Source organism: Podarcis gaigeae (assembly GCF_964106915.1).
Source record: "Podarcis gaigeae genome assembly, chromosome: 10".
Taxonomy (NCBI): Eukaryota; Metazoa; Chordata; class Lepidosauria; order Squamata; family Lacertidae; genus Podarcis; species Podarcis gaigeae.
The window spans coordinates 57835798-57863362 of record NC_139686.1 but is presented as its reverse complement, the minus strand read 5'-3'; positions in this window follow the sequence as shown (position 1 = coordinate 57863362).

Sequence of the window (27565 nt, the reverse complement as noted above, 5' to 3'; positions counted from 1 at the left end):
GACAAGTCCATTGCAGCACCTCCCCCTTCCAGTTCAGCCACTTGCACAGCAGCCCTTGGAGCATTTTATAAAACTAGGTGCAGAGCAGATTCCAAATGAGAACATTTAGAGTTGTGCATTAGCCTGGGAGGTGCATTCTACTTTGGAACATGCAATTCGGATACAGACTTAACAAATTTCTCAAGCAGCCCTAGCCATGTCCTCACACGCATTCCTGAAAGGTAAACACTGATGGATGTTGCTTTTGTGAGACTAGCCCAGGGGAAAATTCTAATGTGCAGTGGAAGCCTAAGCATGTTTACTTAGAGAAGTAAAGACTTATGAGTTCCCAATGGGACATAAGCTGAGTAGACATGCATAGATTTGTGTTGTCAGGTCAGCATTCCACTCTTGAAATCGAGATTACTGATGTGCTGTTTACTTGCCTGTTTCATATATGAAAGCTGTTCTTCATTGCTACTGCTGTTTCAATTTAAAAGAACTTTCGAATATGGGCTTACACTTTGAAATGCTGTGCAAATACCTCAGTTTCACAGCAGAATCCCCCAAAGTGGTGAAATAATGATTCCAAATATTGTATACATGGGAGTGGGGGAGATTAATTGCCGATTTATCTGTAAACAATGCTATAAGGTAAAACATTCCACTGCATCAGAGGGCAGTAGGCTATTTTAGGGAGTTATAGCCTTTCTATGTTCTCCAAGCCATTTTTATTTATTTATTAAATTTGTATACCACCCTAAACAACATGGATGCAGGTGGCGCTGTGGGTTAAACCACAGAGCCTAGGACTTGCTGATCAGAAGGTTGGCGGTCCGAATCCCCACGACGGGGTGAGCTCCCGTTGCTCAGTCCCTACTCCTGCCAACCTAGCAGTTTGAAAGCACGTCAAAGTGCAAGTAGATAAATGGGTACCGCTCCGGTGGGAAGGTAAACGCCGTTTCCATGCGCTGCTCTGGTTCGCCAGAAGCGGCATAGTCATGCTGGCCACATGACCTGGAAGCTGTACACCAGCTCCTTCGGCCAATAAAGCGAGCACCGCAACCCCAGAGTCGTCCGTGAATGGACCTAACAGTCACGGGCCCCTTTACCTTTACTAAACAACAACAACAATTTAAATATGTATTCCCCACCCATCTGGCTGGGTTTCCCTAGTCACCCCGGATGGCTTACACAACAGCATATCTAAAAACATAATAAAAACATCAAGCATTAAAAACCTCCCAATACAGGGCTGCCTTCAGATGTCTTTTTAAAACTGTGTAATTCTTTATTTCCTTGACATCTGAAGGGAGGGCATCCCACAGATCTCGGGACAGTTCACAGCATTAAATATACACCATGTCGACTTCCCACAGGCATTTCGTTGGCCACTGTGAGAACAGGATGCTGGACTAAATTGGGCTTGATTCTTCTTGGACACGGACCAACAGAGAGTGTCAAATGCTGCTGGTGGTTGCTCATGAGTAACCAGGCAGGACTCCGACCTGTCTTTTACAGGTTTTATTGTGCAAACTATTTACAGTGCAGACCTACAAAGTTCATGTCCGTCTTAGTCACTTGCAGAATCCGAGAGTGACCCCTTCCAGCTTCTCCCCCAACATAAGAACTTCAGCACCCCAAGCCTCCTCCTCCCCTCTTTGAGTTTCACCCCTCTGCGCAAGCTGGGTGACAGTAGGCGCATGGGTCCCTCCTGGCCAGCCTGACGAGGTGAGGCACTGGGGCTCTCAGCAGCATCCTCAAGCCCTTTCCTCGCTTGGCTGGCCCCTTCTCTCTCTTCTCCACTGGAGGTGTGGCTTTTCCCACCGCTGGATGAGGAGCTGCTCCTCAGGAGCTTCGGAGGCTCTCTGTATCCTAACGGCCTCCCTGCCTCCTTCCCCTGTTCCGATGGCAGTCCCCTGAAAGAGAGGAATAAGGAAGTCACTGCACTCTTCAAACTTCTCCATTTCTTCCTGCAACTCTCAGTCTAGCTCTTGGGATTGTTAGCTGTTACAGTCAACAACAACAACAACAAATCCATTTCTTGTGAGGACCATGCCTGTGCACAAAATCAACACTACAATAGTTAAAAATATTAAAATTCATTACATACTATACCAACAAAACCTTCTTCCCACAAAATAGAAAAGGAGGGAAAACGAGCAGCGAGTTAAACAGACGATGAAGGGGTCTTTACATTGTCGTCCATAATTCCCTGGCTTTCATGGCCTTCATCACAAAAACCGCTACCACATGGGTAATGCGTGGGTTTGCATCAACTAACAAAAATTTTACTCTATCTTCAGGACTGGTTATAGAGTTGGGTATAATTTGCAGCAATGCGTCTTTAAAGCCCGAGTAAATGGGGCAATAGAGGAAGTAATGTGTAAGATCCTCTTTAATTTTCATAAGGCAAGGACATAAACGATGTTCTACTGGGGTTTTTGTGTATCTACCGGTCAGATAAGCAGTTGGCAATGTTTGAAACCATGCCATAGTGAAAGCTCTCCGAAGGCTGGGATCAGTGATCTCCACCAAGTAGTTGGCACAGATTTTGACTGCTTTTACTCGGGGGAACCAGTAGGAAAACCCAGAGTTTTTTATCTTAGTGGAGTCCAAAAAGGCGTCTTTTTCAAAGATCCATTCCCGAACTTCATCAGGGCTCCACAATTTGAGAGTATTAAACTCAGGTAGGTTGTATTTGGATAGAATGTCTAGTAGGTTTTTATGCCAAGTGGTATTATTTTGTAATGATACAAAGGCTTGTTTGGCCAATAAGGTGTTCGGGGCATCTATGAGATTGGTGAAAAAACGCAGGAATCTTAAGTGGGCCCTGGCAGACACAGAAGGTAATCCTACTTCCACTCTTAGGAGAGCTGCCGGAGTACTCTGAGGGAGGCCTAGAATTCTTCTGAGATAAAAATTTTGGAAGATTTCAAGCCATTCTAACAGCTTGTGATTCCATCCCCAGAGTTCTACTCCGTATAACATCTGGGGAATCACTTTTCCAACAAATTTTTTTAGTGCCGGGGTCACCAGTTGCCCTCCCCTCGAATAAAAAAAGCTGAGCAGAGCACCAATTGTCCTGCGTGTTAGAAGGGCTACAGTCTTGAAGTGGGCAAGCCAGCTAGATGTAGCTTGGAAAGTGATACCAAGATATTTAAAGAAAAGACATTGTTCAATTTTGTGTTCATCTAAAGACCATCTAAATGTGTGGCGAGCTCTAGTAAATACCACAATTTTTGTTTTGTCATAATTTATCTTTAGAGAGTTTTGGGAACAATAAGCTGCGAGCCCCTCCAGCATGCTTTGTAGGCCCCTTCGAGTGAGTGCCATGACCACCATGTCATCAGCATATAGCAGTATATTCAGGTGTTTGCCTTCCAGGGCAGGAGCTGATGACTTATACTTTGCCATATGTTGAACAATGTCGTTTATATAGAAATTAAAGAGGAACGGCGCTAATAAACAGCCCTGTTTAACCCCTTTCCCCAGTGGCAGTGGGTCAGTATAGTTGCCTGACATCCCAGTTCTGATTTTAACTGTGGTGTCTGAATGTAACTCTCTAAGCATTTTGAGAAGTCGTTTATCAATATCTGTGTCATATAGTTTTTGCCATAATTTATCCCTACAGATTGAGTCAAAAGCGGATGTGAGATCTACAAAAGCCACAAAAAGTTTGCTCTTATGTGTCTTTGTATACTTATCTATCATTGTCTGTAGTTCCAAACAATGGCCTATTGTACTATGGCCCTTTCTAAACCCTGCCTGTTTCGGATTAAGCAAGTTAGAGTGGTCAGCCCAGTCAACCAATTTATTTAGCAGGTGGCTGTTACAGTCATCCAGGGGCTTCCTGCCACTCACTGCCCCTGTCATGGGCTCCTGTGGGAATGTAATGAATGTTTTCATTTCACCTGCAAGTCATGAAGTGTTGAGCAAGGAAGTTGCTATGAGGAATGACTGTAGCTCCGTAGCATAGAGGGATACCTCAATTGGTAGAGACTCTTAATCTCAGGGCTGTGGGCTCAAGACCCACGTTGGGTGAAAGATTCCTGCACTGGATAAACCTTGTGGTTCCTTCCAACTCTATGATTATTTGCTTTGCATGCGAAAAAGTCCCAGGATCAATCTCTAGGTGAGGCTGAGAGAGACCTTTGTCTGAAACCCTGGAGACCTCTCCCAGTCAGTGCTAGCAATACTGAACTAGATGGATCAATGGCCTAACTTGGTGTAAGACGGCTTCCTGTGTTCCTATGTACGTGTGTGTGAACTGCCCCCCCCTCCCCAAACATTTTCTCAAGGTTGACACAGATTTTTCCAAAACTTAATTTTAAAAAAATGTTTCAAGCAATGTGTGGCATCTAACAGGCTTCTGATGGAAATATAATACAGGACAAATTAGGCTTTGCTTTAATAAGGTAAGACAGTTTGAATATATCTATGGCCCATCCTTGACAGGAATAGAGTTTGAGCAAAAGTTCAAGATGGATTTATTTATTAAAAGTTGGGGTTTGTTTTAACGGTGCTGTGATTCCTTTCCTGCTTGCCTATTTAACATGAATCACGCACCCCAAGAGTTGTTTAAAACGTGGGCAACTTTACAACTCCTTCGGAAACTGTCATATTACTTTAAATATTTGATTTGGCTCTTATTGCTCTAATATTTTAGATTCCCTCCAATCCCTTTTCTTTTTGGCAGGAATAACATTTATGTTCGTTCATTAGCCACATGTCAAGGGAAGCTTTTTCTCTGAGCTTTCAGGAAGATTTTTTTAAACAAAAGAAAGTAAGAGAGAGCACAAATAAGCTTTAACATTTGCTCTTCACTTCAGGAGGAAAGTCTGTCATCTTAACAAGTGTGAAATAAAATGATATACTACATTTTAGAATCGTGTACACCATCCACCAGAACCTTTTATTGGGGAACCACAACATCTAGATTGTTGGCCAGTTGGGAGCTAGACTGGTGACTGGGAGTGGCCGCTGAAACCATATAACACTGGTCCTGAAAGACCTTCATTGGCTCCCAGTACATTTCCGAACACAATTCAAGGTGTTGCTGCTGACCTTTAAAGCCCTAAACAGCCTCAGCCCAGTATACCTGATGGAGCGTCTCCACCCCCATCGCTCAGCTGACGTCCATCTCCGAGGGCCTTCTGGTGGTTCCCTCACTGCGAGAAGTGAGGTTAATGGGAACCAGGCAGAGGGCCTTCTTGGTAGTGGCATCCACCCTGTGAAACACCTTCTCATCAGATGTCAAGAAAATAAACAACTCAAGGGGGCCACTAGGGGTGCATTGGAAGATGGCCGACAATACCATCTCTCCGACCCACACGGGGTAATTAAGAGGCTGTTATGGGAGTAGGCAGCCTCCCTTGTTGCCCCAAGGGAATGGGGAACACTGCCCTTGCCTGCTGTGCCCATAAATCACCCCCAAATTCGAAAGAAGGGGGTGAGGGCACTAGGCAGAATGCCCCTGTGTGGACCTCGGCTCTCCTGGACGCCGTCTCTGATCGCGCACTAGTTGCAGCAATTTGGAATAATTAATTACAAAAGAAGCAAATGCACATATTTCAAGTTAAGAAGGGGAGTGAAGACGGCTAATTTAAGGGACCTCTGCGAAAGAAGATGACGGGTTGGAGCAACAGGAATATTTTACGATGAAGATACACCAAAGGCTGGGTATGTCAGCAACGGGACTGAATGGGGGGGGGGCACGACCTTTTTTACTTTTCTTCTATGTGATTTACCAAGAATCCCTCCTCATTAGTACCGTCGGTTTAACTGACCCAAGCAGGATGATTAAGGTCTGTGTGGAGATAAACTTTAACCAAAAGTATGCTTTATGGAGATCGAGAAGGAATAAGAGCTTTTGGAATGGCGCAGCAATTAATTCAGAGTCGCCATCTTGCCAAAGGATTTATAGCCGGGAGGAGGAACGGACTTGTTTTCAGACTGCATTCCTGGTGAATCTCCTCAGAGGTTTGAGAAAGGAGGCAGATTGGTGAAGATTAATGACGCTAAGACTGTTTTGATATATGGAAGTAATGTTATATGGAAAACGTCTGGATATGGCTACTGGATAAAAAAATATATATCCACACAGGATTACAAACTATTTTAACCAGCTTGTGGAGACTATCAGAGGTCACAAAGAGAAAGGAAAATTATATGAAAATAACAACAAGAGATATGGTTAGATTTGTGGACATTAAAACAGCAGCAAGAAGCAAGAAGTTGATTGGATTCCCTTCGGAACTTGAAATATGGGTACGCCCAACAAAAATTTAAAATTTGGCTGTGTAATTTGGAATTTATGTAATTTGGTTTGATTTGATGTGATTGGTCGGTTAATAAAAAATTATTCTTAAAAAATAAAATAAAATAAACAACTATCTGACTTTTAGAAGACTTCTGAAGGCAGCCATGATTAGGGAAGTTTTTAATGCTTGATGTTTTCTTGTGTTTTTATTATTCTGTTGGGAGCTGCCCAGAGTGGCTGGGGAAACCCAGCCAGATGGGCGGGGTATAAATAATAAAATAATAATAATAATAATTATTATTATTATTCAGACTGTTGTGCATTTTCCCTTCTTTATTCCCTCTTCTTGATGTCTTCTCTCCTTTGGTTTCTCTCCATCCCTTCACATAGGCTACATTAGCTGGAAAACATGGAAGTCCAACAAAGCAGTAGCACTTGGCAGGGCAGGGCAGGTCACCAGCATTGCTGTAGTCTACCGAGAGCAGAGGACATGATTGGGTTGGTGCAGTGCAAGCACACCAGCTGGAGTGCCGGATTAGCTTCGCCGGTGTGTTTGCACCACACCAACCTCACCTTCCTCATCCCTCCTGGTAGTATTTCGCAGTAAGTAAATGCACAAGAAAGAGGGATAGCAATCATCAGAACATCAGAGGAGCCTGATGAATCACTTCAATAGTCCATCTAGTTCAGCATCCTGTCCTCACAGTGGCCAACCCGATACCAGTGGGAAATCCATTGTGGTTTCCAGCAACTGGTGTTCATAAGCATGGTTGCTTCCAATCAGTTAATGGGAAGCTGCATAACCTCCACACAAAGCAATCAATATGCTGCATTTGTCTGTCTCGGGAGACAATGGAGTGCACATTCAAGATGAATGCTCAACCAACAGCCGCTGTTGTATAAGCATCATGCAAATTTTTGTGCAAACTTGAATGAATGCTCAGTAAGCAGATTGCATGGAAATGTCCCAGGACAGCTCTGACAAACAGTAGTTCACTTGGAAAATTGAAGTTTGGGTTGAGATTTTTGAGCTGGGTGTCCTCTGGGACAATATGACTCCAAAATGTTTGCTTATGGTTTGCATTTCCCAAAAATACATGTACGAGGTCCCTACCTCACTCAGCATCAGTGCTGTTGCTGATCCTTGTTAAGACACTATGCATGTCATATCTGGGAGTCAACAAGCTACTTTTGGTCATCCAAAGGCATGCACAGGTACAGTCATACTGGTACAGTCTGAGACAACTACAGAACACTTTTTACAGTGAGGCTGATGCCCAAAGGCTTTGAGCCCATTGTTGTTGTTGTTGTTTAGTCATTTAGTCGTGTCCGACTCTTCGTGACCCCATGGACCAGAGCACGCCAGGCACTCCTGTCTTCCTCTGCCTCCCGCAGTTTGGTCAAACTCATGCTGGTAGCTTCGAGAACACTGTCCAACCATCTCGTCCTCTGTCGTCCCCTTCTCCTTGTGTCCTCCATCTTTCCCAACATCAGGGTCTTTTCCAGGGAGTCTTCTCTTCTCATGAGGTGGCCAAAGTACTGGAGCCTCAGCTTCAGGATCTGTCCTTCCAGTAAGCACTCAGGGCTGATATCCTTAAGAATGGATAGGTTTGATCTTCTTGCAGTCCATGGGACTCTCAAGAGTCTCCTCCAGCATCGTAATTCAAAAGCAACAATTCTTTGGTGATCAGCCTTCTTTATGGTTCAGCTCTCACTTCCATACATCTTGAGCCCATTACTTAAGGCAAACAATTTATAACATTGAATAAATGAGCACACCCACGCAACTGGCTGGAAAATAAAGGGGCAGCTGGGTTGGCTTTTATAGAAAACTATTTGGGGCAAAGCAGATTTCAAAACAGAATTCCTTTGAGATTCAGACAGGTCTGTTCCAAATTCTGTAGTATTTTATGTACTGTAGTCTGAAACACATCATACTTATCAAAATAAATTGGACTAAACTGACTGATATCACTTTATGTTTTTCCATGTGAAAGAAAACATTTTTTAAAAAAATATTTTCAAGTTTGTAGGCATCTTAAAGCTTAACAAAAGCAATTATCCTGGAGCCAAAGTTCACTCCAGCTTCCTTTTTGCTGATATAGGGAAAGCTGTCGCAATTTAGACAAGGAGTAAAGTATCCAAATCTCTCTGGTTCTACGTATATTAGACTTTTCTTGGCATGTAGCTGAGGTTATTAAATAGAAACACACAATCATCTCCAACGTTGACCCCATTACCATGACAATATATCAAGACTGTACATTTTACCATTTACCTCTGTTACAATAAGAATATTCTTTTTGAACGCAGAGACCTTTCCCAAATGTGATGTACAGGCATTATTTTAAAAATCAGTATTTATTTTAAAATCAGAATGGCATAAAAAAGTATTTCATGATGGCCAGAATCATGTATATGTGAAATGTGCACACGTAAATTTTTTTGGTTCTGTTTCTGCTGTGGGGTGGTATTGTTGAATAGGACACAAGCATGACACACACAAGTTGACACGCACATAAGCATTGCACATACAGTACATTAAGCATCATCATGACACATGAAGAAACACAGCCTGAAATATCTGCTGTAATAATTGAGAGGAGAATCTAGGAAGGTGCATATCACTGGCATCTGCAGGCAACTCTTGGGGATAAACAACAAGGATTGCATGATAGATGATGGCTACCTTGTTAAGGGAGGAAGAAATTCTAGGGCCTAAACTAAAGTGCCAAAGACAGCAGCAGGGGACTTATAGCACTCCAGAGATGCCGTTGGACTCTAAATCACATCAGACCCAAGTGACATGGCTAATGGTCAGTGATAAAGAGACTTGTTGGCCAGCATGTTGAGGCTCACAAATTCCCCATCTCTGGCCTAAGATCAAAGCCAGAGGAGTGTTTGTTGTAGAATAGAATGATTCAGACTCGATACTGCTAACAACCAAATGCCAGAGCAGAGAGAGGGGTGGGGAAGCAGTGCACAAATTATGAATATACAGTGGTTAAGAACTTAATTCGTTCTGGAGGTCTGTTCTTAACCTGAAACTGTTCTTAACCTGAAGCACCACTTTACCTAATGGGGCCTTCCGCTGCCACCGTGGGATTTCTGTTCTCATCCTGAAGCAAAGTTCTTAACCTGAGGTACTATTTTTGGGTTAGCGGAGTCTGTAACATGAAGTCTGTAACCTGAGGTACCACTGTAATGCTCATTGTGCGGTATGCAAAGACCACTCACAATTATTATCATTCTTTGGCGATCACTTGTAGCCGAGTAAGATTCTCTTCCATAAACACAGTTTTAACCGTGAGTCCGTAAGTGACTGTGGAGGCCAATTCTGGAGCCACACATCCTTCCACAGTGGGGACATAGGCTTCTGGGAGGGAGTTGGTCACGGTGAGGGTTTGCCAAACTTGCCTTCCTCTCAACTTATTTCTCCCTTTTGTCCTGAGTTTGAGAGTCTTCAAAACCCATGACACCTTTGGTAAAGGCTGTTCTCCAATTGGAGCACTCGCAGGTCAGTGTTTCCCAGTTGTCAGTGTTTATATTATATTCTTTAAAGATTTGCCTTGAGAGAGTCTTTGGACCTCTTTTGTTGACCACCAGCATTACGCTTTCCATTTTTAAGTTCGTAATAGAGTAGTTGCTTTGGAAGACGATAATCAGGCATCCGCACAACATGACCAGTCCAACGAAGTTGGTGTTGAACAATCATTGCTTCAACACTGGTGATCTTTGCTTCTTCCAGTACACTGGCATTAGTTCGCCTGTCTTCCCAAGTGATGTGTAAATTTTTTTGGAGTATGCAAAGACCACTCACAATTATATAATGGCCTGTAAGATATTAAGAAGAACAATTCTGGGAACTAGTAAGAAAAACAAAGCAAATTGTGTGCTGATAAATACATAACACATTTGTGCACATTGTCCAGCATTTACGGGGGGAAGCAGGAGAAACTTACAGAAGAAAGGTGGAATCCAAAATATTGAGAGTCACCACCTTGAATCTTTGAGCTGATTCAGACTTCAGTTCATGTATTCACGTATGGATGTCTGAATAAAAAGTCCGCATGCTGAGCATCAAATATAACTTTTAAATGACCACTTTTCTCTGCAGTATAATGAATACAAAAAGACTCGGCCTCCACTCTGCATATTTATTGCAGAGGAAAGCTACAATTTCAATGTGCACGCATCGTTCACAAATGATACCCTGTGCATTATTTTGCAGTTAGGTCTCACAGGAAGTAAAATATGAATTACCCCTAAGTCTTCAGATCAGCTGTGCTATGACCTGAAACCTAAATTTTCCAGTAACTGCAATAAAAGAAACCCTTGCCACATTCCTCAGGATGATGGAGACAGGAATACGATCTTTCATTATCGCTTGTTGACGAATGCAGTGGTACAGCCCTGGATGACCTACCTTTCAACAAAATATTGGACCTTGCCCCTGTGCCCATTTATTTCTGTGGAGGGCATAATCTCTAGAAGAAAAATCATGGAGGATTGAAGTATGTCTAATAGCCCTATTGCATACACAACATTCTTAAGGGCCGCTTCAAATCAGTATTTATGCTTGTCTAGCCAGATTACTTTTACTTCAGTTGACTTTCGAGAGATTACTGCCATGTAAGCGATCACTGAATAACGTTTTTTTGGTGTGAATGCCCACATCAGTATAGCTGCCATTAAAATAATGAAGCTTTTTCACTCAGGCCATTTCTGTGTGTCATTTGCTCCTGACCGCTTATGCAATTTATTTCATTTGAGAGATAGAAATGAAAATTAGAACAATTTTCAAAGAAGCAGGCAAAACTTTTCTCTAGACAATCTCGCCTAGCTTGAAAGGGACAGGGGAAATAGCCTTTCTTATAGCAAACTTTCCTCAGTCATAACCTACAAACCTGTGATTACATGGAAGAAATTCCACACGGAGGACTCTTTCCCCAGAAATAGTCAGGTAGAATTCCGAATCAAATACAATTCTGAAAGCTTCCTGCACATATATTTTGCGTCATGCAGCTCCCACAATTTCATCAGTAATGTCTGACACATTTTTCAACCCAGCTGAATGAAATTGGCTCAACCTGTGAAATTGAATGCTGCCATCCCATTTGTGGAATGGTTTCTGATTCAGTAAAGGTATTTATGCTGACATTAGGGGTGGACAAGTCTGCTGATTTCAGTTTATTATTTCCCCATCTTAAATCCATTTCTCCACATTTCTACAGTGATTTGAAAATCATGTTTGTTTTTCTAAACCCTCATGAAAATTGGCTGGAATTTTAGTGTTTACATTTCTCCTTATATGTATTTTCATATGCACTTTTGACTTAATAATCACAAGCAATTTTACGTAATGTAATGCATATTTATATGTTATTTTCACTAATGTATGCATTTTCACGCCCACTTCCCTTCAATGTATGCATTTTTGCAGACTTCAGTTGTTTGGAGAACTACCCTGCAAAAATTGGAGAAGTGTACATATAAAAAAATAATTGTGTTTTGGCTACCATATTGATTCGAGAAGCACAAATATAGTCATTTGTTATTAAAATAAAAAAGAAAATTGAATTTCTCCCCCATCCCTAGCTAACATAAGAGGAGATGAGAGTACCTATCTTCCCTTCCCTCTGCAGACCCCAGAACACCTCTTATGCTGTTTTGGAGGGTCCCTCAAAACTCTGTAACTGATTTTCAGGATGAACAGTGGAGTTGTAGTAAAGGAGGACTGGAGAAAATCACCTCCTCTCTTTCTACATTACATGATGCCTCCATTGACTCAAAAGCTGTTCCCTGAATGGAATGGCAGCACTGAATTTCATCACCCTAAATTAAAGAACTGTGAGTTCAAACAATGGGTAGGCAAACTAAGGCCTGGGAGCCGGAGCCGGCCCAATCGCCTTCAAAATCCGGCCCGTGGACAGTCCGGGAATCAGCATGTTTTTACATGAGTAGAATGTGTCCTTTTATTTAAAATGAATCTCTGGGTTATTTGTGGGGCCTGCCTGGTATTTTTACATGAGTAGAATGTGTGCTTTTATTTAAAATGCATCTCTGGGTTATTTGTGGGGCATTTTTTTTCCAAAATATAGTCTGGCCCCCACAAGGTCTGAGGGACAGTGGACTGGCCCCCTGCTGAAAAAGATTGCTGACTCTTGGACTTCTTTAGTGAGGATTGTACCAAGGGCAAGCCTACACATTGCAAGAGAAGTGCCATGTGGTGATTGCAGGAGGAAACCAGTGGGCACGACAATGTTATGATACCCTCTCCAAGGCAGCCATTTTATGAATGGAGCCCACAACCCTTTCTCAAAATTCCAAATGTGCCCACTGATCCATAAAAGTTGGCAACCTCTGTAACCCACACTCGTTCCTTTTGGAGTTATGTCTTTAATTCACAGCAGTCTAGACTGAATTTCTGCAGCACTAAAAGTATTTTTGCAGGTTGTGTAAGTTACATTTTGCTCCAAGTCTCATAAGCAAAACTCAACCAATGTCAGTGACAGACACCAGGGCTGGATCTAGACACGTCAAAGAAGCGATTCAGTTTGCGTGTCGAGACCCCAGGACCATCCCCTCATTGATGAATAAGACACAAGGACACAGATATTAGGTTAATGTTACTGGGCAAATTTAGGCCACAACTTTATTGGTTACAGAATGTCAGAGGTATTGGCTTAGGCATTGGAATTGACCCAACAATATCTGACTTCTGCCTGTCATGCAGGGAGTCCAGTAAGGGTCAACCACCGGTAGGGGGAGCCCCATCAATGCAAACCAACTCGAGCTCTCCCGGGTTTCCCGATGGGATCATGGCATGGCACTAGCCCAGCCCTGGACAAGATCCATACCCCCGGATTCCTTTAACGGAATACCCTTAAGCTTGGAGGGGCAGGTGATGGCCACACCTCCCCTCCCCCATCATAAGATCAACCAATGCCTAACCGCCAAACCTTACAAAGTTGTGATGATTGCTATGAGGTAGGCAAAAACCAAATCGCCCATGCCAGTTTGCCAAGTGGAAAAATTACTACCAAGCCCCTCAACGGTGACCAACCAAGGTCCATAGCAAGGCCAAATTCAAAACCTGAAAATAGGGAGGGAGGGTGGGAGATCAAGGAAGTGAGCCAAGAGGAAGCTCTCTGGCTTGCGCCTCAGTTTAAATGGGGCCCGGCCACGCTCTCTAGCCAGCGGATTGGCTGGCAGATGAATGACATGGCTGGGAACCTCCAGGGGATGTGGGACTTCATCCCCCGCCCCCGGTGGGGAGTGGGTGGCCACGTGGTCCACCACAACCCCTCCCCACTGGGAAGTGGAGCGGATTAAGCGCGTTGCAAACTCATACAGGGAAATCCAGCAGGGAAAGAGGGGACTCCACAGCGCCATCTGGTGTCACAGTGTTATATCGCATATACAATTCATACAAAACGCTTTTTCTTCACCAATCTAGCTAAGTCCCAGCTACAATCCTTGAGATACACACACAAACACACACCTCTGCCTAGAAGCAAGCCCTATTTAATTGTGGGAGCTTAATTCTGAGTAAAACACACAGAGGACTATGCTGTGCCTTCATTTGCTGGTTGGATTAAAAGCAAGTATAGGCATCTCTGAAGATCTTTCCAACGCGCTCTGACATTCCTATCCCTGCATCTCTACAAGAAGGGAAAAAGATTGCTGCATAAATTGATTCCACGGCTCTGTCTTCCACCTGGATTGTGTTTCTTCCTCTGGCTTCCTATTGATTTTCCACTTAAGTGCAATAGGCTCTTTAATGGCTGGAGAAAATGCACACACAAAATGTGAGGCAGAAATACACCGAGAGAATGCAGTGGGTTTATTTGGAGTCTGTAAACCAAATACAAATCAATTACAGATTTTCTACCTGATTATCACAAAACCCAGTTTGAATAATTGTACAGTTTAACCATTGCGCTCAAGAAAATGTGGTTCAATTTAACTGAGGGGAGAAGCAAAGCATTAGTGGAATGATTTTTTAAACAACAACAACAACAACTCCTTCATCTAGAGATATGTAAAACATAGTTCTAAAAATACATCTGAAATATCACTTTCAGTCAAGGTGCAGTGCAAAACCTGTGCTTAACATTTCAGATCATGGCACAATTTAGAGCTGAGGTGAACCAGTATATTTCAGCATGAAAATATGGTAGAATTAACAACAACAACAACAACAATTTATTATTTATTCCCCACCCATCTGGCTGGGTTTCCCTAGCCACTCTGGGTGGCTTCCAACAAAATATTAAAAATCCATTAAAACATCTGTCATTCAAAATTTTCCTAAACAGAGCTGCCTTCAGATGTCTTCTAAAAGTCAAGTAGCTGTTTATTTCCTTGACATCTGGTGGGAGGGTGTTCCACAGGGCGGGCGCCACAACTGAGAAGGCCCTCTGCCTGGAATTAACATTTCTATTTGCAAGATCTACTCTATGCCTTGAGTCAGATCATTGGCCTACACAGTGATAGGCAGCAGTTCTCCAGGGCTTCAGACAGAAGATATTTCTTGCCCTTACATGGGGATACCAGGGACTGAACCTGACTGTATGCAAAGCAGACACCTTGGCACTAAGGTAAAGCTCTTCCCCAACCTCATTACACTATAATGTGGCATTCATTGCACTATATAATCTTGTTACATGCTCTCCATTTCCCCAAATGATGAGAGCTTCCAGGGGAAGTGCTTACTCAGGTGTGATTTCTCTAGAAGGAGAGATCATAGGAATAGAGAAAGCTACATGAGCCAGACAATTAGCTAACTTGCATAACCTCCAACATTTCTCCAGTGAAAATAGGGATGCCCTAAGGAAACGCAGAACCACAGAGTCTAGGGCTTGCCGATCAGAAGGTTGGTGGTTTGAATCCCCGCAACGGGGTGAGCACCTGTTGCTCAGTCCCAGATCCTGCCCACATAACAGTTCGAAAGCACGTCAAAGTGCAAGTAGATAAATGGGTACCACTCTGGCAGGAAGATAAACGGTGTTTCCGTGTGCTGCTCTGGTTCGCCAGAAGTGGCTTAGTCATGCTGGCCACATTACCAGGAAGCTGTATGCCGGCTCCCTCGGCCAATAAAGCGAGATAAGTGCTGTAACTCCAGAGTCGTTCACGACTGCACCTAATGGTCAGGGGTCCCTTTATCTTTAAGGAAAAATGGAACATCTTGGGATCAAATCAGAAACCAGGATGGCTTCTGAAAATCCGGGACTGTTCTTGGAAAATGGGGGCACTTTGAAGGTCCTATCATCTGCCATCATCTCTGACTTTTGGCCATGCTGTCAAATACTTGGAGAACCACACATTAGCTACCTCTGATCTAAACTGAGTGCTAGTGGCTCCTCCAGGGTGTCAGATGATGAGCATCCTCAGGCCTATGTAGAGATGCTGGGGAGAACCTTCTGCAAGCATAGCAGATGCTTCACCCTTGAGCTACAGCCCTTCTTCCAGATTGCTGAAGATGTATGCTGTTTCTGTAATATTTGATTTGCAAATACATATAGAAGTAAACACAGCACAGTACTTCTACAAAGAGCAAATCTACTGCCCCATTACAAATCTTCAAAGAGAAATTCCATTATCCCGGGATGCCTTCCAGCCATAAGTTCCTTCTGTCTGCTTCTGAATCTATCTTTCAAGCTACAAGGTTTTTTCCCCCATTTCCTTCTTTCTTCTCTGGCCATTAACAAGCAATTTGCCTGATAAAAGATACGTCCAGGCCAGCATTCATTACAACATACATCCAGACCTCAAATTTACATTTAGGTTGATTTGAAAAATAACCCATAAAATGAAATTATAAAGGAAGTCCCCACATCAGTGTTAAAACTAAACTTCCTTTCTTGGCCATTTATTGGGTGGGCATGAAATGAAACCCTAGATGGACTAGATGACCCTCGTGGTCCCTTCCAACTCTTTGATTCTATGAAATCTATGAAAACTCTGTGATTTATACAGGTATTTTCTATTCTGGAGGGGTTACTTCTGTCAGAAGGGGTGGAAGATATTTAGCAGTTTCCCCCCTTCCATATGATCAAGGGTTGAGGTGACCAAGCGAAACTCAGACCTCTCTGAGTCGAATTGGGCAGATGCTGAAGGGCTCTGAGCCAAATTGAGCTTTTATAAAAATCGTCAAATTGGAGCCCAAGCCAAATTGCATGGTTGGTGCAAAACCATAATACACACGCGCTCTCGCACAGCCATGTAATCAGTACAGAGAATGAAGTTAGGAAGGCTGTAATTACCACTTGGGAATGTGGCCAAGACATCATAGTTTGTGCCTCTACTCCAGAGGAAACTGCCATTTACCCTTCTGCAAATTAATGTAGTGCTTAATGAACCATTAGTCTTGGGAAACACGTCTGATTTGTTCTTGACTAAAATATAGTATTCGGGAAGCATTTATTAGATTCTGCTGGAGCACCCTGAACAAAGAGAAATCGCTGCCTTCATTTAGTTGAGAATACATTAAAACTTTTGTATAATGTGGCTCTATGTAGGTGCCAACTAGTTATGTGGTGTAGCACTGAGCTGGCTGTACCTGAAGAAGTGCCTGGAAAAGGACAGGGGAAGGTAAAACTGCATGTAACAATCCCAGAATAATCCCTAGTATGTGCTGTACCTCGGCTAATCTCCTGATCTGGACAAGCAGAGATAAGCACCAGGATTAACACAGTTACAATGTGGCTCTCAGCAGTTATGGGCCCTATAAAGCCCCTGCTACTTATTTGTTTGAGATGGAATTCTTACCATGTAGAGAAGAACATATTTGTGCAAAGCCTCTGGGCAAGTTCAAAGCAGGACTTCCAGAAGCTAGATCTGTACTTCCTGAGACACCAATGCTCTCATCTGAGTGCTGTCAGGTGACCCCCACAGCTTGAAGATGGTGTGCTTATCTCACAAGCCACTGGAAACACAGGAGGCCCTACAAAACCTTTCCTCCCAAGCTAGTTCTTTGATTTGAGCAAGGTTTTGCTTGAGTAGTAAGGCAGACTTGGTCTGTCCATGACAATGTTTCCTGCCTCTTGCCTTTGGCTGCTTTTGGTCCAGTTGAGAAGCTGACCTCCAGCCAACTGGCTGAAGTTCACTTCATTCTTAATACTAATCAGTTCACACAGGGCAGTTCACCTTTAATGTGATTCTGTATAAGCATGTGATTGTAGCGATGCCAGCAAAGTTCTCCTGATGAGATTAAAATTCAGTTTTGTTAAACCATTGCAGCAGCCACTGAAACAGCTAAATCCAGTGACATAGCATGGGTTGCCACTGCCCGTGGCCACATGGAGGGGTGGGTGGGAGAGAGGGAAATGGATGAAATATTCATGCACATTCAACTGCCTAATGGCATCTACATCACCCAGCCACAGAGATAAGAAAAGAAGAGTCATTGCATTGTCTGGAGAGGTCACTTCCTGGTTTGTATGGAGAGGCCGTTTTCAACAGAGCCCAGCAATGGAAGCATGCAGCATTGGGTGTTGAAATTTTGTGCCCCTAACAATTTTGCGGCCAGGTCAACCACCCCTGTACCCCCCCACGCTATTCCACTGGCTACCTGTCCTATAGCCTTCCAGGATTTGTGTCCAGTGTGCTGCTATTTGCCCTGTTACATTGATGAACATGAGGAAGAGAACGGCGCAACAACCCTGCACTTTGGGGGCTGCCCCCCACCCCTAGTCTCCCAATTCCTTGGAAATTTATTTAGTAGATTTAGATCCTGCTTGTCAGCAAGAGTCCCAAAAGGTGCTAATTAACAACATTTATGAGACACAACAGATACACTAAGAGCCACACGCTCACAAAACAACCAGTCCCAATGAAGCACAAGCTGGTGTCATCATCATCATCAACCTTTTATTCAACCGTCAGTCAGAAAAAGTACATTTGTCAATACACAGTTAAACATCCAGGAAGATTTTAGAGCTTAGCCAACACTAAAATGGGCTAAACAGATAGCCCCATATCAATACAGTCAATTATAGTCTTGCGACGCTTAAAAGCTAAAAAAAGAAATTTGGCCACCAAGGAAGGTATAGCTCTAGTGACATTATTCAGCAAGTGTAAAACCTGGTTTTCTCCGGGTAGGAAGCTAAATTGACATAGGAGTGGGTCTATAAAGTTTTGTCTAAGCTCTGCATAAGAAGGGCAAGTCAAGAGAATGTGTTCAGTGGACTCAACCACACCGATGGCACAGTGACAGGTTCTCTGGGCGTATGGTACTCCCCTGTACCTTCCCCACAATATCGCAGAGTCAAGGACATTTAATCTAGCCGCTGTAAGAAGTCTGCGGTATTCCACATAGTGGATTTCTGCAAGGTAGGGGGCTGGTATGGTCCGATAAATCTGGTCCCCTAGGAACATCCCTGGTTTTACCTGGGCTATGTCCTCTTGTCTGGCAATGTCACTCAGTCTCCGGGAGATCACATCTCTAGCTTGATTGTACGTCATAGACTCAAAGTAAAGGTGAGACAATCCGCAGGATTGAACCTCGTTAATGACCTCCCTTTCCCACGATGATTGGAAATCATCAGCTGGTGTCAGATGTTCCTTCCTACACAGCAGATGGTGTCCTTTAGCCCTGCGATGGGATGGGGTCAGTCTGATTCGGGTAGGCCCAGATGTTGTCTATGCCCATCTCCTTGCACTCTTCTTCCTTCCCACAGGGCAAATGGTGTCAATTGGCCTTGTGGAGGGGAGTTCAACTGGAGCAAGCCCTGATGTTACTGGTACCTTTTTATCTGCCCCCGCCATCTCTCTATTCCTTTTTAAATGTTGTTTCTGCTGTCACTTGACAGGTAAAAAACAAAAGGAATGGGAAAGTGACTTTTGGGGAGCTAGGGTTTCCAGAGAAGGCTTTGGCAGCTGGTAGGGTTGGGCAGGAGCATTTTTCTGAAAGCCCCAATTGGCTGAAGGAAATGATCCTGACTCTTAGCATGTTTAATGAGAAGAACTCAAATCATTTCTGAGTTGAAGCCAAGAAGACTTTGGAAAACTCACTCATCTCAAAGCGACTGGAGCTCTCTGGGCTCGGCAATTGGATTTCACAGCGCTCCAATGCTATGTTATTTATTGTGTTTAAGCTTCTGCTTTTAAACCCTAATTAATATTTTGATTCACATTTAATTGAATTTGAAAATGGTTGTCTACAGGCTAATTTGTTTGTAGAGGTTGGCCATCTGTTGCCGTATACGAGCTCTGCATCTGCACTTAATGATTCAAAGAGAAGTGGACTCGCTTTTATGTTTCATTTTCTCCCTTTCTTTGATTCTCTCTTTCAGCTGATGAAAAAGCTGAGCCATAACCAAAAGACTGGATATATTGCTTCATCTCCCCACATGGCAAATATGTACTCATATAATCATCCAAATGTATATTAGAATAGCTACCACAGGTAGTTCAATCTCTGAGTAATTTCTCCATGTATTATTAAGCTGGAAAAGTTTGCATTGTATTATATTATTTGTGGGTAATCTTGATATTTACTGTGTAGCCAGACCAGTATTCTTCTTGCTGCACTTTGGTTTATTTCCACTCCTCCCTTGACAAGTGAAGATGTTCACAGTGACCCTATAAAATGGTTAGGAAATTGTTAAGAAAGCTGGGAGTGCAGGATTCGCACCCCCTCCCACATCCCCCGCTCTCATTCCATGTAATGATTTGTCCCTCTCCTGTCATCAAACACAATCCTAACCATGAATACTCACAACTAATTCAAATTAAATTCAACAGGGCTTATGCCCAGGTAAGTGAGTTGCAACTTAATTCTTAAGAGAATTATTGTGTTTTAATGCTCAACAATAAACGTACTCTATTAAGGAAAAAATAAAACAGTCTCAATGGCCAACAATAAATGAAATCTGCTGAGATGTATTCCGATCTTTAAAGATAAGGAAAACTGTTTCATACGTCTGGATTTTCCTGGACATTTCCTGGATTCAAACGGCAAAAAAACGGGATTTTTAAAAAATGGCCAAATGTCTGAGTTTTTGCCAACAACAGAACCAGGAAGCGTGAACTTTGAGGTTCATTTCCCGAAAAAAGCTAAACAACCTTTTCAACAACTGTTATTTCCTGATTTTTACTTATTGAAACATGGCAGCCCTATAGGAACAGAATGAGGAATGAGGCCAGATTTAAACTTTGCTACGTGGCCTCAAGATGCATCTATAGCTACGTTCTTTCTAACTTGTTATCTTTTTGAATAGTGAACAAGTTATGATTGCATTCCAAGCACCCAACACTTGTTTTGCTATGTTGGTTTTGGACACCGATTCATGTCTATAAGACTATTCTCCTGTTCTGAAGTAGAGTGACATCGCCCATTCCAGAAGGCTTTGTAAAAAATTGTTAGTAACCTGATGCTTCTACAATTCAAAACCAGGTTTAGTAATACTAGTATCAGCAATAAGAGCTGCTCCTACACTCTTAAGTGCTGGTCGATTAGAAAGAGCATTCTCACCATTTGGCACATTCCTCAGTCATCCCTATTATCAGATCTGCTGCATTGTCCTCTGGCATCCAAGCGACCTTGATTGATTCCTCCCTTAAGGTTCTTCAGCATAAAAGTGCCTCCCATTCTTTTCTCTGGGCTGTTGACTTAGACCCTATATCATCTTTGACAAGCCCTCTTTTTCCATGCATTTTATTTTCTATCTCTTGGCATTATTTTACTTGACTTGCTCTTTAGTCTTAATATCGCAACTCTACTACTTTGTGACAATGTAAGCAATAGCATATATGCAGACTGAAAATAATCTTCAGTGAAGTGCACCACTGGGGAATGCATTTTAAAACCCAGAGATCTCCAACCCGACAGGGGAAATAGATGCTTCCAGAGAATAATGACGAGATCTGAAACACAGGAAAGGTGATGGCTCCCTTGCCTTCCTGACTCCTGTACTCCATAATACAGTGGTACCTCGGGTTACAGATGCTTCAGGTTATAGATGCTTCAGGTTACAGACTCCGCTAACCCAGAAATAGTACCTCGGGTTAAGAACTTTGCTTCAGGATGAGAACAGAAATTGTGCTCCAGCGGTGCGGCGGTAGCAGGAGGCCCCATTAGCTAAAGTGGTATCTCAGGTTAAGAACAGTTTCAGGTTAAGAATGGACCTCCAGAACAAATTAAGTTCTTAACCCGAGGTGCCACTGTATATGAACTACACCTATAATTTAAGACTGATTTGAATATTAATCAAATGTAGGTATGCTATGTATAATAATAATAATAATAATAATAATAATAATAGTAATAATAATTTATTATTTATACCCCACCCATCTGGCTGGGTTTCCCCAGCCACTCTGGGCAGCTCCCAACTGAATACTAAAAATGCGATAAAAGATCAAACATTAAAAACTTCCCTAAACAGGGCTGCTTTCAGATGTCTTATAAAAGTCAAATAATTGCTTATTTCCTTGACATCTGATGGGAGGGCGTTCCACAGGGCGGGTGCTACTACCAAGAAGGCCTGGTTCCCTATAACCTCACTTCTTGCAGGGAGGGAACCGCCAGAAGGCCCTCGGAGCTGGACCTCAGTGTCTGGGCTGAACGATGGGGGTGTAGATGCTCCTTCAGGTATACTGGGCTGAGGCCATTTAGGGCTTTAAAGGTTAGCACCAACACTTTGAATTGTGTTCAGAAACATACTGGGAGCCAATGTAGGTCTTTCTGGATTGGTGTTATACAGTATTGGTGGCCACTCCCAGCTGCTGCATTCTGGATTAGTTGTAGTTTCCGGGTCACTTCAAAGGTGGCCCCAAACACATCCATCCAAACACAGAGCAATCACTTCTACCCTTCTCTGAGATTCTTTTGGAACTGGGTGTGTCATATCCCAGAAGTTTACAGATATGCCCATTTTGCATGTTTATGCCATACAAAGCATATTGGGTTGATTGGGACTTGCACTTACAAAATGGCTCAATTTAGCTAACATACCCCTGTGTCTACATAATACTGTAAGCATATTGAACTCCTACATAAGCCCTTTATTCACTTCCCAAATATCTATGTTTGCTTCATTTCCTTTTAGAAAGGGTATCCATTTTCCCCAACGCAGACACATGCCAGTTCTGGGCGTCACAATTTTAAATCAGAGAAAGAAATTGGAAAGATTTGGAATTTTGGCCTGTGGTAATGAAATGGAAGGTACAACTTTGCAGTGTGGTTCTTCTGTCATACAGGTATGGGTGATCATCTTTATAGCATCATATGGTGAGCTATAGTAAGATCTATAGTAATTGTGGGGAGCACAATTTAAGAAGGATGCTGACAAGTATAGCATCTAGATCAAGGGAAGTAATAGTGCCACTGTATTCTGCTCTGGTCAGACCTCACCTGGAGTACTGTGTCCAGTTCTGGGCACCACAGTTCAAGAAGGACACTGACAAACTGGAACGTGTCCAGAGGAGGGCAACCAAAATGGTCAAAGGCCTGGAAACGATGCCCTATGAGGAATGGCTAAGGGCGCTGGGCATGTTTATCCTGGAGAAGAGGAGGTTAAGGGGTTATATGATAGCCATGTCCAAATATATAAAAGGATGTCACATAGAGGAGGGAGAAAGGTTGTTTTCTGCTGCTCCAAAGAAGCGGACACGGAGCAATGGATCCAAACTACAAGAAAGAAGATTCCACCTAAACATTAGGAAGAACTTCCTGACAGTAAGAGCTGTTCGACAGTGGAATTTGCTGCCAGGGAGTGTGGTGGAGTCTCCTTCTTTGGAGGTCTTTAAGCAGAGGCTTGACAACCATATGTCAGGAGTGCTCTGATGGTGTTTCCTGTTTTGCAGGGTGTTGGACTCGATGGCCCTTGTGGTCTCTTCCAACTCTATGATTCTATGATTCTATGATTCTAAGCTGGAACATGTGCAGAGGAAGGCAATAAAGATGATCTAGAACCAAGCTTTATGAGGAACGGTTGAAGGAGCTGGAGATGTTTATTTTATTTTTTTAAAAAAAATTATTAAGGATTTTTTGTTACAATAGAAAGAAAAAAAAGATTAAAAGGGGGAAAAATAACATAACAGAGTACAAACAGTATTCCTTCTGTTCATTATTGGACTCCCTCACGTCTCACACTCCTACTTTCCAAATTTATAAAACCTTAACCAGCAAATTATCACCTTGTTTCCATTCTTATTGTACACTTTTCCAATATTTTGTCCCTAACTTTGAATAGTTTTATCTAAATCTTAAATCTCTAATCTTACCACAATATTTATTCAAAATCTATTTTTCTCATAAAATTCACTCATTCTCACAATCTTTTCACCAAATTTTATGGTGCCCAGTTGTTTTCAAATCTCTCATCCTTCTCAACTCTCGTACAGTTTACAGTGCTTTTGTAAATAGTCCTTGAATTTCTTCCAGTCCTCTTCCACTGCTTCCTCTCCCAGGTCTCGAATTCTGCCAGTTATTTCTGCTAACTCCATGTAGTCCATCAGTTGCATCTGCCATTCTTCCAGTGTGGGCAAATCTTGAGTTTTCCAATGTTTAGCGACGAGTATCCTTGCTGCTGTTGTTGCATACATAAAAAATGTTCTATCATTCTTTAACACCCTCTGGCCAACAATCCCCAAAAGGAAGGCCTCTTGTTTCTTAGGGAAGGTATACTTAAATACCTTTTTCAGCTCATTATATATCATTTCCCAGAAGGCCTTAACCCTGGGGCAAGTCCACCAGAGGTGAAAGAACGTTCCTTCAGTTTCCTTACATTTCCAACACTTATTGTCTGACAGGTGATATATTTTTGCTAGCTTGACTGGGGTCATGTACCACCTATATATCATTTTCATAATATTTTCTTTTAAGGCATTACATGCCGTAAACTTCATACCGGTGGTCCATAACTTTTCCCAGTCAGCAAACATAATATTATAACCAATGTCCTGTGCCCACTTTATCATAGCTGATTTAACCGTTTCATCCTGTGTATTCCACCTCAGCAACAAGTTATACATTCTTGAAAGTACCTTGGTCTTAGGTTCTAACAATTCTGTTTCCAATTTCGATTTTTCCACCTGGAATCCTAACTTTTTATCCAATTTAAAAACCTCTTTAATCTGAGCGTAATGTAGCCAATCTCGCACTTTGTCTTTTAGTTTCTCCAAACTCTGCAATCTCCAATTGTCTCCATCTCTCTCTAATATTTCCCAATATTTCGGCCATTTGACCTCCATATTGGGTCTTTTCACAGCTTTAGCTTCCATAGGTGATAACCACCTTGGGGTCTTGTTTTCTAATAAGTCTTTATATTTTGTCCAGACATTAAACACTACTTTCCTTACAATATGGTTCTTGAAATTCTTGTGAATCTTAACCTTGTCATACCACAGATATGCATGCCATCCAAAAGCATTATTAAATCCTTCCAAATCTAAGACATCAGTGTTTTCAAGAAGCAGCCAATCTTTCATCCAGCAGAAAGCTGCTGATTCATAGTACAACTTTAGGTCTGGCAGGGCGAACCCCCCTCTTTCTTTGGCGTCAGTTAGTATTTTAAACTTAATTCTGGGCTTTTTGCCCTGCCAGACAAATTTAGAAATGTCTTTTTGCCACCTCCCGAAACACTCCATTTTGTCCACAATCTGTAAAGTTTGAAATAAAAACAGCATCCTTGGCAATACATTCATTTTTATAGCAGCAATTCGACCCAGCAAGGAAAGTTTCAGTCTTGACCAACTTTCTAAATCTCTCTTAATTTCTATCCAGCACTTTTCATAGTTGTCCTTAAATAAATTCAAATTTTTTGCTGTTATGTTCACCCCTAGGTATTTTACTTTTTTAACCACGTTTAACTCTGTCTCTTTCTGAAACCTTTCTGACTCTGAAACTGTCAAGTTCTTTTCCAATACCTTAGTTTTTTGTTTGTTTAATTTGAAACCCGCCACCCGACCAAAGTCTTGAATCAATTGTAATGCCCTTTTCGTGCTAGATTCTGGCTCCTGTAAGGTCAAAACTAGGTCATCTGCGAAAGCCTTAAGTTTGTACTGTTTCGCTCCGACCTGAATTCCTTCCACCAACCGGTCCCCTCTAATCATGTTCAAGAGCACCTCCATGACCGAAATGAATAGCAGAGGGGAAATAGGGCAACCTTGTCGTGTTCCTTTTTCAATCTTAAATTCTTCTGTCACCACCTTGTTAACTATTAATTTAGCCTTTTGTTCTGAATAGATTGCATCTATCCCATTTTCAAATCCCCGTCCCACTCCCATCCCTTCCAAATTTTTCTTCATAAATTTCCATGAAATATTGTCAAAGGCCTTCTCCGCATCTATAAATATTAACACTGCTCTTGTATTAATATTTGTTTGCAAAAGTTCCAAAATATCAATAATATTCCTTGTGTTAGCAAACAAATGTCTTCCTGGGAGAAAGCCTGCCTGATCTCCATGAATCACTTCACTTAAAACTTTTTAAAATCTATTTGCTAAAATGTCTGCAAAAATTTTGTAATCCACATTTAAAAGGGAAATGGGGCGGTAGTTCTTAAGTTGTGTCTTTTCCAGTTCTGATTTGGGTATCAATGTGATGAAAGCTTCTTTCCACGTTTCCGGTGCTTTCTTCCCCTCCAAAATCTCATTGCAAACCTCCATTAATGGATGTATCAAGTAGTCTTTCAGTACCTTATAATATTTGGAGGTAAGCCCATCTGGTCCTGGAGACTTGCCCAATTGCATATTCTGAACGACAACTTCAATCTCTAGACGTGATATTTTACAATTCAGGATTGATCTATTTTCTTGAGACAATCTTGGTAGTCCATTTTTTATCAAAAATTGTTCTATCTCAGCCTCATTTTGCGGCCCTTGAGTGTATAGTTGTTTAAAATATCTCTGGAAGCACTTCCTTATCTCCACAGGGTTCTGAACATTTCTTCCTTCAATCTCTAGGTTGGTGATTGTGTTTAAATTTTGTCTCTTTTTCAACTGCCATGCTAGCAGTTTTCCACATTTATTAGCCGAATCAAATGATCTTTGTTTCATTAACTTAACTTTCCACTCCACCTCCTGATTTATCAATTTGGAGTATTGTGCTTGATAGAATTTAATTTCCTTCAAAATCTCTTTTGACTTCGGTTTCGATCTTAGCTTCTTCTCACATTCTTTAATTTTCTCCAAAATCTTATCTTTTTTCTCATTTCGTGCTCTTTTCTTTATGGTGTTCTGTTGTATCAGAAACCCCCTCATGACCGCTTTACTTGCGTCCCAGACAGTTCTTTTTTCCACCGTAGTGTTCAAATTTATCTCGAAATAGTCCTTCAAAACTTTTGGGGCCTTTTTGGTAATCTCCTGGTCTCTAAACAAATTGTCATTCATCTTCCATCTGAAGGAGCTGGTTGGAATTAGTCTCATATCCATCTTTACAGCGTTATGGTCGGAGCAGGTCTTTGGGCAGATTTCCACTTTTTTTGTCTTGGGTGCCAGACCTCTAGATATCCATATTTGGTCGATTCTTGTCCATGTCAGTTGGGCTTCAGAAAAGAATGTTCCTTCTCTTCCCAGGGGGTTCTTTGTTCTGAAGGAGCTGGAGATGTTTAGCCTGGAAAAGCGTAGACTGAGAGGAAATACGATAGCCATATTCAAATATTCAAAGGGTTAAGATAAGTTAAATTGGATACATTATCACCAGATTAATGAATTGTATAAACTAGATAAGAAAAATGGTTTTGCTTCCGAAAAATCTAAGTTGGAGATGGAGTTGTTGGATTCTAAAGTTAAAAGAAGGAAATGTGGTTTCTGTGAAGTTGAGTGAGTGGTCAAAGGATCTGTTCTGAGCATACACACCAACAAGTGCTACATGGGCTCCAAAATGGGACATTAACTCAAAACACCTCATAATTAGTGAGTATTTCGGAGTAGAACAGGCTTGTCACACAATAAACTGAGACCTGTGAGCAGCCAAAACTTACACTGTGAGTACAGTGGTACCTTGGTTCTCAAACTTGATCCGTTCCGGACGTCTGTTCCAAAATCAAAGCGTTCCAAAACCAAGGCTCGTTTTCCCATAGAAAGTAATGCAAAACAGATTAATCCATCCAGACTTTTAAAAACAACCCCTAAAACAGCAATTTAAGATGAACTTTACTATCTAACAAGACCATTGATTCATAAAATGAAAGCAATAATCAATGTACTGTACTATAAAATAAATAAGACAGTATTGTAGATGATAAAATTATTAAATTATTATTTTTTCTTACCTGCACTGATGATACTCATCATTTGAATGGGGGGCTTTTATCCATGTCCACGTTACAGAATAAATCAATCAGTAGCTGAACTGGGTTCCACACAGTCACA